The sequence below is a fragment of the Pavona decussata genome, unplaced genomic scaffold (assembly GCF_977016875.1).
Source record: "Pavona decussata unplaced genomic scaffold, jaPavDecu1.1 SCAFFOLD_64, whole genome shotgun sequence".
Lineage (NCBI taxonomy): Eukaryota > Metazoa > Cnidaria > Anthozoa > Scleractinia > Agariciidae > Pavona > Pavona decussata.
This window is the reverse complement of record NW_028145484.1, coordinates 1,962,839-1,976,658: the sequence shown is the minus strand read 5'-3', so window position 1 is coordinate 1,976,658 and position 13,820 is coordinate 1,962,839.

Genomic DNA, 13,820 nt, shown 5'->3' with positions numbered 1-13,820 from the left:
AGAGTTACACAGAAGACAGTGTTTGCGTTCCATAAATCTAATGCTATAGGTTTCTTGTAAGAAAATGATTACATGTTTTTGCTCATTTAACCACAGAAAGAGAGCCTTTCTCTTTTTTGGAGACCGAATTTCTCGAACATTTAATGAAATCAATTTGAAGTTTGTATATTCATTGTTAAATTGGTTAGTTTTCGACTTACGCAGTTAATACCAAGTATTTGGCACCCAAATGGTGAATAAATTGGAAAGGAAGAAAAATGGTTCCGTACTGTCAAAACACAGAAAACAATTAACACAAATATCAATTATAAGGTACAAGGACTGTCCTATGAAACGAGCTTATGACTAACCGATCAACGAAGCTCGCGTTCCGATAAGCTTAGTGACGTCCAGTATGATACGCACCTAATCAGTAGCAAAAATTGGTAAGGTCCTAAACGTAATTAAGCCCAATTAACACTAATATCAATGACAAGGTACAAGACCGAGGATATTTGTATCCTACGCGCAGCCCATGGGATTTGGTACCACTCGAACTAGTGATTATGGAAAAAGAGGCTTCTGGCGCAATTTGAGTATAGAGATACAGTGGAACCTCTCCTTGCAGACATCTCTATAATCCGGACACCTCTCTATTACATACAGTTCACTTGGTCCCTGAGAGGCCGAAATCCATATAAAGCCTACCTCTTTAAAACGGACACCTCTATAATGCGGACACTTCAGTATTCCTTTCCCCTTGGTGTCCGTAATAAAGAGGTTTGACTGTATATATCTATATTTTATTCTTTATGACCAAATGGTCAGAAACTGCAACCGATTAGATATATACTTGATAAATTAAAGGAAGCATTTCAAGGAGCAACAAAACGCCCTTCAATATACAATTTGTTCGGCTCTTTCCTACTAAAATAAGCTGGGTTATCCTCTTCCTTCTTTTAAAAGGCGTGGCCATTGTTTCTTCCTACTTTCTTGAATCTCCTTCGGCAGGTCGGCATATAATTTCAGTTAACTTCAAGCTCACCTTTTCTTCCAAAGCTTTCTTGAAAACACGCTCCCGGTCGGGATCCTCTGGATACTGTCGGTGGAACTGCTGCTTCCCCCAAATTTGCGGGAGCAGTTTTAGATGCGATCCGTAATCTCTCGGCCATGGCAGCCGCAGTCCCCATTCTTCTAGTATAGAGACAAGTGATATTGCAGAGCGAGAGAGCCTCTCTATAGCTAGCTCGTTTCTGGGAACAGAATACACAAAGCCAGGCAAAGCTTTTTTCTGGGCCCTCTGAATCTTGTCACTGAGATAGACTGGGAGGCCTAGGCTTGTTGCCCAAGTAACTCACGCAGCAATATTCCAAGGCGCTTTCACGCTTTAGTGAATGGCGAGATAAGTGGTGAAATATACGTAAAATTAAATGCAAGGCTGATCGGACAGCTAAAATAATTTTATTGCCCAATATTTCGGTTAGACAATACTAACCTTCTTCAAGGGCGGCGAAAAGCTAAGTAAAAATTGGAAATAAACGGTTACAATATTTAAAGACGATACAAATGAAAAGTTGAGATGTGATTGGTTGATAAATGAAGAAAGCTGAAACGTGTACAGTAGACAGATTAAGTTCCATCGCGTCTGTTCATTCCATAGGGTTCAAAACTCTTGCCCTTGGAAATTAGAAATGCTTCCCTGGCTTTCCGAATGCCGTCTCTGTTGGAGTTACTGAGTTCTAGGGGAATGAGTTCTATGTTGTTGATTGAATGGCCAGGAAGAGTGAAGTGATCTGAAACGGCGGTAGGTAATCTCGTACCCAGATCTCCCACGGTCAGGATTTCGACATTCCCGAACCGACTACTGAGATCGGGGTACGAGATTAGGCGGTAGGTTGATTAATGTGACGTTGTTGAAGGGATTTTTCGATTGCGCGTCTGTGTTCGCCAAATCTGTCGCTTAGATGTTCCGAAATTTGGTGAAATATACACCCATCAGCGATTTTCCCATGTTCTAGTAATCAAGAATATTGAAGGCATGGTTTGCAGTGGGGTTTGTTTCACAGTGTGCCAGTTCATAAAGTCACTCAAATAAAACTATAGTAATCAAAGCATGTTGTTAGCAGGGATCAGTATTGACGTCATCTATATTTAAGTTCAAAATATCTGAAAAAGAGTCACCACGAAGGTAAAAATTTTAGAATTTTAAAGGTTGTAAATTTAAGAAAGAGCCAGTTAAAAACTTAGTGAAATTGCCAACCCCCCCCCCCCCCCCCCCCTACCCCCGCAATAATCACTATGAGTACAAACAATCATGTGCGCACCAGAAATCGAAAATCACGTATCGGTGGAACACCGATGACAGTCATTTGCAAAGACGAGTCAAGTCAAACGGAACGCGGTGAAAGTGACAATATTAGGTTTGAAGAACAAATACGTCTAAGTGGGGCCAAAGCATTCAAGTCAGACATCTTCACAGCTAAAGAACAATGAAAATAAATATTGTCGCTGGTTAAAATATAAGGTGACTGTTTGTTTTGGGTTAAAATAGCGTGAGCTGTTTTGAACGAGTCACGGTTATTTGAATAAGGAAGTTTAAACTATAGAGTGTGTGCACAGCGGCCAAGTTGGAGGACTAAAACAATAGCGGATATTTGCATAAAAATAGAATATATTTCCCAACGGAAAATCGTTGTATTGTTTCGGTCCTCCAACATGGCCGTCGTGCACACACTCTATAAGGAAAGTGCAGGTTTGATATTAGGTTATAAAGAACAACTACTACCTACGTGTAAAGGCCCGTTTAAACGGTTTTAACATTTGCTTCAACCGTGCGTTCAACACTTTGTTGAATCAAATGTTGGGGGAGTTTAAACAGGTCGCTCAACATTGCTGAAGGTGCAAAAAAATGTTGCAAGCTTGTTGAAAGTGTGTTGAATCAAATTTAAAGTGGAATTCAACAAACCCTCAACATTTCTTTTGTTCTTGAAAGCGTTGAATGGCGTTGAAACCGTTTGAACACTCCGCTCATCCAACATTTGCCCAAATTCGACGATTAAAAACGGTTGCAACGCGCGGGCCTTAAGATGGTTGAAAGTAATTAATTAACCGAACAATGAAAGAAATATTTTGTCGCTGATACAAATTAGTGACTGTCTAATTGTTGCGAACAACTGTGGAATTTAAGCATTAAGGCATTTTATTACAATAATGACGATGACGCCGCCAAGATTTGTTGACATCTTTTTAAGCATGTATTTTCAGGCGCAAAGCAATTACATCCAACATCCATAGCTAGACATAGTGTTTCTGCTGGGTGACGTTCAGTCTTTGATTTCGTTACCCGCGGTCCAGGCGTATTTACGAAAAGAAGTTGCATTTCTCTATATTTATAGATTTAATGTATTTATAAATTTAATGTACACTTAATGATGAAATGACGGTTCTTCTATATTTTCTGTATCATGTATTCGTGGATATTGGGACACACGCACTGACGTAAATGATAAGGAAACGCTTGCAGAATTATCAAGTAGGAGATTGAAGGGAAGTCATTAACAATATTGTGGTCGATCCGGAATTAATAGGCCACCGCCCACCGCCACCAAACACGACCACCATTTACCAATTTGTAAAGAGCAGCTGTGGAAAAGTAGGAAAACAGTCCTGACGTCATCAGAGCATCGCAAAATCGCCATAAATTTCGGTCACATTATCTTAGGCGAGATAAACGAGAGAGCGACCACGACGGAGAGAATTGTAAGAGTTTGTCGTGCGAAGTACCGAGACTCTCTTAAGGATACTTTCACATAAAAAAAAAAACTAGGCATTGAGGACTTCTGTTTTATTAAGCACTTTTTGATATATCATTCTTAAATGTTTTTAGAATTTCGTCGCTTGGCGCTGCCGGTCGGAAAAGACACAACACAACAAACACAACACTTTATTAACAATAGACAGTTACAAGGTGTTATATACCTACCCGCAAATAGCTGAAGCTAGTCGAGGCGGGTAGGTATGTTTATGCTAAACTAAATACAAATACATTTGGTGTTTACAACTGAATTGACTAAAATAAAAGTTAAATAAGTAGTAAACAAACAAGTGACGCAAAAAAGGGGATTCGCTAGCTGATAGAAATTAAAGGATTGTTACATATTCAGAAGCTTTTCATTATTTCAAGAATTGAAGAAGGTGTAAGGTAAGCATTTTCTTTTTTTAAAATGTTGATTAGTATTTCATGTATTTGTTTCTTGAATAGTTTTCTGTTGTCAGACTTTCTAATATTATCCGGTAAAGAATTCCATAGCCGTGCACCAAATCGAGAAAATGAATTCTTTAGTTGATCAAGACGTGAAGACATGATATAAAATTTGTCGGCGGTTGCTGACCGGGTGTTGTAGGAGTGTATATCTGAGACATGTTTAAATAAATTTTGAATATGAACAGGTGCTAGTTTGTTTTGGATATCATACATTAAACAGGAAACAGATTCGACATAGAGAAAATGAACAGGTAGGATGTTAAGTTTAATGAAGTAAGGAATAGCGTGTTCACTTTTTGTAGAAAAGTTCATCAAACGTAGAGCTCGTTTTTGTAGGAGAAGGAGCTTTTCTAAGTTAGACTGAGAAGCTTGACCCCACGAACTAATTCCATACATGAGGTAGGGGGAAATAAGAGATTGATATAACTTAACAAGAATAGAAAAGGGTACAAAATGTCTCAATTTAGCTATGATGCCAATGGCCTTGCTAATTTTTAGGGCGATTAAATCTATATGAACTTTCCAGTTGAGATTCTTGTCAATGAGTATGCCAAGATATTTCACATGATCTTTACATTCTAATGTTGAATATGAAACTTTATCATTGTCGTAAATATTTATCGTTGGTTGATAAGGAAGTTTCTTTTTGTAATTAAGAAATATTACATAATTAGATTTCTTAGTATTTAGAGTTAATTTGTTCGCTGTTAGCCATTCGCAAAGTTTGTTTAATTCAGTGTTTACTTCTAGTTCTAAGGATTTAAGGTTCCTATTACTGCAAAGGATACTAGTGTCATCAGCAAATAAATAAAAATTGAACTTATCTGAACAGTTAGTGATATCATTTATATACAACAAAAAGAGTAAAGGCCCTAGAACAGAACCTTGAGGAACGCCACATTCCGTAGGGGCCTTTTCAGAAATATGGGGACCGATATTAGTTGTTTGTGAACGCGATTTGAGATAAGAAGAGAACCAATCGTTGACTATCCCTCTTATTCCATAATGATATAATTTCTGCAGCAGTATTTCATGGTTTACCGTATCGAATGCTTTCTTTAGATCAATGAAGATGCCACAAGTATACAGCTTTTTATCCATATTGTTTTGAATAGTGAAAAGAAGGGGAAAGGAAAAGAAGGGGAAAGAATTCTTCATGCCGGCAACTGACCTCCTCAGCGTTGTGTCTCTGAGTGTGGTGTTTGTTGCACTGTGCTTTGTCATCAAGCTTTACTTAGCTGTGGTTGTTGAGTGCGAACAGCGGAGAGCAACTAACTATGGAGGAGGGGGCAGAAGGCGTCCTGTACGAAGAAACAGAGGAACTACCAATCAAACGACAAGGAATCGAGCCATACCCCGGGAACACGATGAAAGACTATGTTAAGTAAGTGTTAAATTATTTATCTTACTTTAGGCTTGCCTTTATGTTGCCTTTTAGACTTTAGAACAGGAAAGAAAAATTATTCCCTGGCTATTTTTTGCACGTCTGCAATCGTTTCATTTCTTTTATAGTTAACTTTAAAAAAAAAAAAACCTAACATAGACTTTATTCAAAAGTGGTCACGATAGCTTTGGTTGTTTGACTTGAGTTGCTATACAATCATAAATGCCATGTTTCAATTTTAAACTTAATAAAATATGCCACCCTGGAAAGTTTGGAGATTTTAGTTTTAATGGGTCAAAAGTTACCGAATCGCACAAAATTACTGAAGAAATTTGTTTGGGAAAAGTATCTTGGTCCTAAAGCTTAAGGTTTTCTTGCATCCTTATTCTCAAGCAAACGTGAGGTGCAGACCTAGCAACAATGCCCTGAGAAAGAAAAAGAAATTCGTCTCTGAGACCCTGAAGAATATGGGAAAAATTAACATGTGTCATAACCGTAGTTAAATGGGAAAAAAGTGAGAAAACTGAGTCGGCTTAAGATAAGATCTAGTGAACTCACAAACTCACAAAAAAAAAAATTATCAGGTTTGAGCTATTGAAGTAAAAAGCTTATCTTTAACAGTCTATTTCAGTTTTCTTTTTACGTTTGAATCCCGAAAAAGACAACAGTTAACAACACATGAAAAAGCATAACGAAAAAGGGTGCCCTAAGAGTTTGACAGTTTTAATGTTAGGTTTTCTTGACATTTTTAATTCTGTTTTTTCTTCTCTTCAGGTCATCTTAGAAATGAAAGAGGAGTTAAGAATTTGTTCAAGTTCCCTGATCTTCATTCTTTTATTGTAACTTCAGTTTGTGGATCCATAAATGTGCAAATGCATAAAATGTAAATAACCTTTAACCTTTATTTACCCTCGGCGATGTTTATGGCACAAGTGCTAGCGGGGCCAAGCATTAAACTTCACAAAGAAATAATTTAAATTGATGAAATAGCATGGTTAAAAATCCCAGCTGGCTATTTATATTCGCGACCGAGGACTTGAACTCGGGGCAGCACCAGCTAGCGGCCAGAGCAGGACTTGAACCCGGAACCTTAGAATTTCAAGCCCGTCGCCCTAACCACACTTGGGGAAAGATGAATTATTGTGGAGGCAGATTTCAGTTTACTAATGTTACAAAGTGTTGCCTGTGAAGGTTGTCTACTCAAGCTTTAACAGCAGTATTCGTTTATAGTTTCGCCGAAACTAACATTGGTAAAATTTCCTCACAGTTTTACATGAGATAAGCAGAGCAGCTGCCTTAATAGCATATTTGCGCCCAATATATAACTGACATTGCGAAGCAATTCAACAGCCAAGTCCAAGTTTCCCTTTAGCCTTACTCCGGCAGGAGTCATGTCACCGATATACATTTACCGATAAGTAAAAATAAATGATTTTAAGAACCTTAATTTGTTTTCCTTGAGTCATGTGCACCTCATTGCCTACTTGCTTACTTAGCCTTTTTGCTTACTTCGCTTTTGATTTTTACCGCTAAATGTTAACTGTATCAATGTCGTTTTTATTGCCGTACATCTTGAAAGCTACATTCAGATTGAACAGTTTTTTTGTAGATGGATCTGTGAGAGTTAATAACGAAGTTTCAGTCAAGTTCAGTTCCTCTGTCTGTCTGTCTGTCTGTCTATCTGTCTGTGTGTCTGTCTGTCTGTCTATCTATCTATCTGTCTGTCTGTCGGTCTGTCTATCTATGTCCCTGTCTTTCTATCTGTCTGTCTGTCCCTCTCTTATCAGTCAAGACTGAGTTTTATTAGTTTGCTATAGATACACATGAAGCTGCACAACTTACGCTTCCTCTCAAAATCAAAATGGGTGACGATCCGATATACAGAACTGAGTTAACGCCAGCAAATCTCTATTGACGAGAATCTGCCATGTCTTGGCCGGTCCACATCGACCACCTAGCTAACAAAATATCTTACAGACAAGTGTGTCCGCATCAATCAGTGGCGAAAATCGCAAGCGATTTTCGCTAGCGATCAAATTCGCCGCGATCAACGTACAAAATCTCCAGGTTTGTCCCTTAACCGACCTAAATGTTATGAAAACTTTGGATAAACTTAAAAAACCAACCAGAAAACAGTATTTCCAAACAAAGCTTACACATATCAACACATATGGCAGACAAAAACCATATGAGCCTCATGCAAAAAGTTAATGACCTCTGTAAAAAATCAAACCTACAGGCTAACGCTTAATAAAGAATTAACTCAACATCAATTAAATTTGATGAAACAAAACAAAAAATTGAAGTTTTTCTCCATGTTTAAAACTGACTCTCACAAAACTGATTTCTTACACACAATATAAACAGTTCCTCTCACAAGAAAACGATAAATAAATTTCTTTTTGCAAATCATCGATTTTGGATTGAAACTGGCAGACGCACAATACTCAAAACCCATTAAAATCTCCGAACTTGCCTTTTCTGTCACTTAAATGACGTTGAACATGAATTACATTTTATACTCTATGGCCACCTTTACGATAATTTACGTTCAAAGTTCTTCGACGACATAATAAGAAAATATCCCCATTTCAATGATCTTGACGATAATTCTAAAATTATTTTTCTTTTTAACAATGTTGATCCCGCTATATGCAGACTTACTGCTGCCTACATCCATTCATGTATGGACTATAGACAGACTAATAATTATTTAATTTAATGAGAGACCCTTTTGTAATTAGATCATACTATATTAGCCCTATTTTATCATTACAGGTAATACCATGTACTCATGTGGGAATACCGAAGAAATTGATGTTGTTGTTGTTGCTATAGTCGCCTGTGGGGAAACGATCGTCGCCCGAAAGGAAAAACAAAGCTTTTCGTGTGCGGCACGAAGAAGTGCCAGTGCCAAGAGAGAAAAAAGTCTCTATTTCTTCTCATCCTTTGTCTCTATTTCTATTGTAAGCCCACCAAAAACAGTTCGGGAGGGTACCAGTTCAGGAAGAAAGTGTGACGTCACATTTCTTTTGTTCTTGCAAAAATACGCAAAAATCGGCCAAACGCTAAAAGCTCCTTGCCAGTCTCTAAGCGCAATATCCGGGGACTTTGAGTAGCAAATCTGATAGAAACAAGATGGCTGCTACCACAGTTGCGTTTTGGCGACGAAAGTAGAGTTAAGGTGATTCCACTGAAAAAGAAGGAATATTTAAAATTGTCTAAGACTTGGTCCAGTTCATGACTATGTTATTGCATTACAAAAATGCAATAAAAAATGGGGGTCACCGCGCTCGTTTTTGTGCAACCTGGATGGCTATTATAGTAAATATATGACCCACGAGGTTTATATTAGGAACGCTAGTAAATCAGAAAAGGGAACTATCATTTCTAGAAAAATTAATTTCTTGCATGAAAATATCGAAGCAGTGCAACAAAACTTCCTTCAATCTTACATAACAAACTATTTTAATTGAACTGGAATTAAGATTATGAAAGAAATTAAAGATTTTGCCGCGTGTGCACGTAAGCAGCACTACCTAAATACGTGCTTTTTAAAGGATTCAAATAAAAATATCTCAAAGTAGAGTATTAAAGTTTTCTTTAAATCGCGGTATATAGTGGTCAACTGTATGACATTGAAATTAATAGAAAACTTTTGAATGCAGAGGTCCACACAACGCAGGAATTAAACTTGCTGGTAATTTTGCCGGATCTCTCTTGTGAAAGGCCTCGTGTCAGGCGTCACTTGAACGTGAAAATACAAAACTGAATGCAAGGCTGGCACTACGGCAAAGGGCAGATTTATTAGTGGCCTATTTCGACTAATAGAATTAGTCTTCCTCAGGGCCAGAGCTATACTGAAGGAAAATACAATAACGGCTCCTTAAATTAAAGTTTGAAAAATACATGGAAAAACATGATTGGCTAATACATGATATGTTGACAGCGTACTTGTAAATATGAGATAACAAAAATATAGAAGTGTATAATCAAGGTTCAGCGTTCGTTTTTCTTGTTAATGCCTTCTGGAGATAACGTTTTCTCTCTATAAATTAGAAAAGCCTCGCGTGCCTTACGGCGGGAGGCATTGATGGTGGGTTGTAGTTGGAGGGGGATAAGTCGCATGTCCGCAGAAGAGTGACCTGGTAAGTTGAAGTGTGTAGGGACTGCTGCTGTGGAGTTGGCTGATGTGGGTTGTTTGTCGCTTGCCTGTGTTCTGTGAACCTTTCACGGATCGTGCGTTTGGTTTCCCATATATACTGTTTTTTACATTTTTTACATTCAATCATATATGTAAGGTTAGTAGAATTACAGGTTATATGTTGTTTTATTTGTCTTGTTTCGCCACTAATAAATCTGCCCTTTGCCGTAGTGTCAGCCTTGCATTCAGTTTTGTATTGAAATTAATGTTTTAAAAAATGGGGGTCACCGTGCTCGTTTAGAAGAAAAGGACCATTTATTTTCCTGCCGAGCTTAACCTCAAGGAAATCCCGTAATGTTGTGTGTGCGCGTGCTCGTGCTCACGCTAAATGACGCGAAAAATTATGCGCAGCAAGGATGCGCAATGCAATTCAGTGGAATCACCTTAACAACGAATATTTCAGCCAACGAAAGTTTGTGGATCGTGGACGCCGCCGCCATTTTAGCAGACATGAAATGTAAGTATATGTTTTTTGTTTTGTTTTCTCTATCATGGAGAATTTTTTAGTCCAAGGGAACAATTTTCCTCGAATGTGCCGTTAAATGTTGTTTTTCGAAAGTTTCGTCGCTGGTAACCACCTAGGAAGAATGGTAACCCCTTTTAAAGTTGACTGCTTGGATGCTTTACTCATACACTGTATGCATTCCTTGATATATCGCTTCGATCTGGACAAGAGCGTTTATGTTCACTCAGTCATCAGCGTTTTGAGGCATAAAGATTACAACAATGAATAAAACAAAAACATAAAATTACTAATATACAAGATCACACAAAGATATGAACATGACGAAGTAGATGTTATAATTTCTGGTGGGAGATTGTTCCACTGCGCAATTGTCTTAGGGTAAAAAGAGTTCTTGTAATTCATTTGAAGGTGTGGTAAATCAGTGAGAGTATAGGGACTTAATTTATACTTTTACTACTTCGAAATAAATTTGAGCGTGTTTGCCAATCGCTGTTTTAAAAAAGTTTGCTGATACTTTATCTTTCATGCTCCTACTGTTACAGTTTTCATTCCTTGCTAAATTTAATGTCATGTGTCTTGACTGCCTACAGAAATTGTAAGAAATGGAGGTTCATCACCAAATTATAGAGAACTCTTGCCGCATTTGTGGAGCTAACATCAAGTTAAAGGAAAACGAAATACAAAGTGTAATCTGTTCCGGCAAAATATCTCTCGATTCTCCAGATGTGCACCCTTTGTATGTGTGCAATAAATGTAGATCTCTGTGCACCAATACTAGCTATACTTACGTGGAGAGCTGAGATGCAATCAACGCAGTGCGTGCTGTGTGGACCCCACACACAATTTGCAATACAAAGATTCTGATTATCTCCATTACAAATCATCAGGAATTATTTTAAAAGTTATTCCAAAAAATTATATATTAAAAACTTTACTGAGTAGGAAATAATCATTTTTGTATAAATTAAAACCAGATGATCTGTGACAAAGCATGGTTCTGTAAAAGTATTTTATACTTTAAGCAACATACCGCAGTCATCCTGACATTGTGTCTGTTCTCCTGTTTTATAGTGTGGTTACAAGGATTACCCACAACGATAAAAGCCCCTCCTGCCTCACAAAAGTGGGTCAAAAACAAGCAGGCAGGAGGGGGGCCTACATCCCTGTAAATGGGTTCTCCTTGTTAAGAATAATTTTGTGGATGAGGCTGTGGCAGCAATAACAACAGGCCTGAAAAATGCTGAAGAAGGAGGAGAGATAGAAGTACATGTTTGTTGGAAAATATTAGTTTAAGTGCATTTGTATGTGCAAGAGGGGAAACTACAAAAAGAATATGGTGGTCGTTTTACTTTTCTCCTCCATTCCATCATTTTTGTTCCCTCTCCTAAATTACCCTGGGCCATTATGTGCATGCTGGGGACAAGGCAGTAACATTACAGTACCTGTCAGGGACATTTATAATGATATTATTCTTGTTATTAGAAAATCAAGAGAGTCTCTGAGTTGTGCCAGATATGACTTGGCAGGGCCGTAGCCAGTATAACTGTGGGAATGTCCACAGTTAAATTCTTTTCGTTGGTATTTACTTTCCTTCTTTGAAAAGAAAAAAAAAACATGAAAATAAGAGACTTAAGCAAGTGCCTCGGTTTGCCTCAAAGCAGCTATGGCCCTGCCTGGGGGTTTTCACAAAGCTCCCGTAACTAAGATATAATCCTAAGTATTGTTTCATAACAATACCCCCCAATGCCCTCAGAATTCCATAATCGTGAACCTTCCCTCCCCTTCGGAAATCCTTAAAGCCGTCCGTGGTATGGTATGGATATTTTCTGGAATCACCCATTTAGGGTAAATCATAGGTGAGAAGGGCTCTGTGAATCCTCCCCATGATATACTCAGTTATGGATGCAAATTAAATTAACAAATTAAAAATTGTTTTTGTGATTTGTTTCTAGGTGGAAGGAGGAACAATAAGAAAAAGATGTAGAGTGTTGACATGAAATAAAATGATATTAACCTGAAACATTTTGACTGCATTTTCGTCTTTTACATTTGCATTTTCGTCTTGATAACAAGACCAAATTAAATGTTCCCAGGCTTAGATGAAAAGAATTGCAACCAAGGATTTTCATTTTACAGTCACAATAAACCCTCTGACACCCTTCAGGATCTGAGATAGACTTTTAAAATTATATGGAAAATGTTCTGCTTGCAATACATGAACATAAATGTACTTTTCCATTTACTTTTGCACTTTAGCAATCACAGGATTTGTATTTCAAAGAGCAACATTAATTGTTCCATTTCACCTTTCTTGGCACAGGCATTACCAATTACTAGACTGACATGTAATCTACCGTATTATTTCAAGCTCTATGGCACCTTTTCTAGCCACACTTTATGTTTTACAAAAAATCACAAAAATAAAAAGTCAGAATGAAATGCGATAAGATGACAAACTCATTCCATATTTTTTCAGTCTTAACTTAGATGAAGGGGCGCTTTTAATGATACCTCGCATTACAGGCTCGACTTAAACATTAACCTTTGAGTAACCGACCTAAAATACTATGATATGTAAGTACATTCGATTAAGGTTACCCTATACCTTTCAGGGGCGTAGCTACCTGTACGCACATACGCACGTGCGTATCCGAAAAAGTCGAAAATAAAGTAAGGTAAAATCAGGCAAGATAAAATAAGTAAAGTAAAATAAAGAAAAAGCAAATAACTAAAACATGATAATTTGATAAAAAACACAATTTCAATCAATGTGTCTTTGAAATAATTTTTTATAAAGAACGTAGTGTGTTTTTCCAGATCCGAATTTCGGACCTTAGTGGAAACGCTGGACTTTTCTATTCCAGAAATTAACCCTGGAATTGTTTTAGCAGTCAAGACGCTTCTCACTCACACCCTGTGTCTACGTGTGCTGCAGAGCGGAGCTTTAGTACCATGAAGAGGCTTAAGACACCCCTTCGGAGTGCTATGTCAGATGCGAGGTTGTCCTCGCTATCCGTAACGCATGAGAAATTGACCTAGATGAGGTCATTTCTGTCTTTGCTAGAAGGAAAGACAGATGGTTAGCTTTGTATTTGTAATGGTAAACGGTTATATACCCCTTATGCCTTTATGAAAGCTTAAGTATCTACAGTTATATTAATTTACAGTGCCTCACTCTCTTGTTCTTGGAGATGTAGATCTAGACATGTACACTTTGATTGTTTATTTGTAAATTTATAATGATTAAGCGCGTAATAAATGCTGCTCAAAAACAATGATGTGGCCCACAGTCGTAAAAAGTGCTCATTTGCGAATAAAACCCTGAAGTACCGCTAGCTTGTTGGCTTAATGAATAGACCTTTTTCATAAATGGCGGCCGATAAATTATTCTTTTGTTTTCATGAAAATTAGACCTACTGGCCTCGTCAGCATGTGCAAAATTCAAAAGAATTTTCACTCTGAAATGAGGCTAGTAGGGCTAATTAACATATATTGAAAAGAATAATAAATCGGCCACCATTTA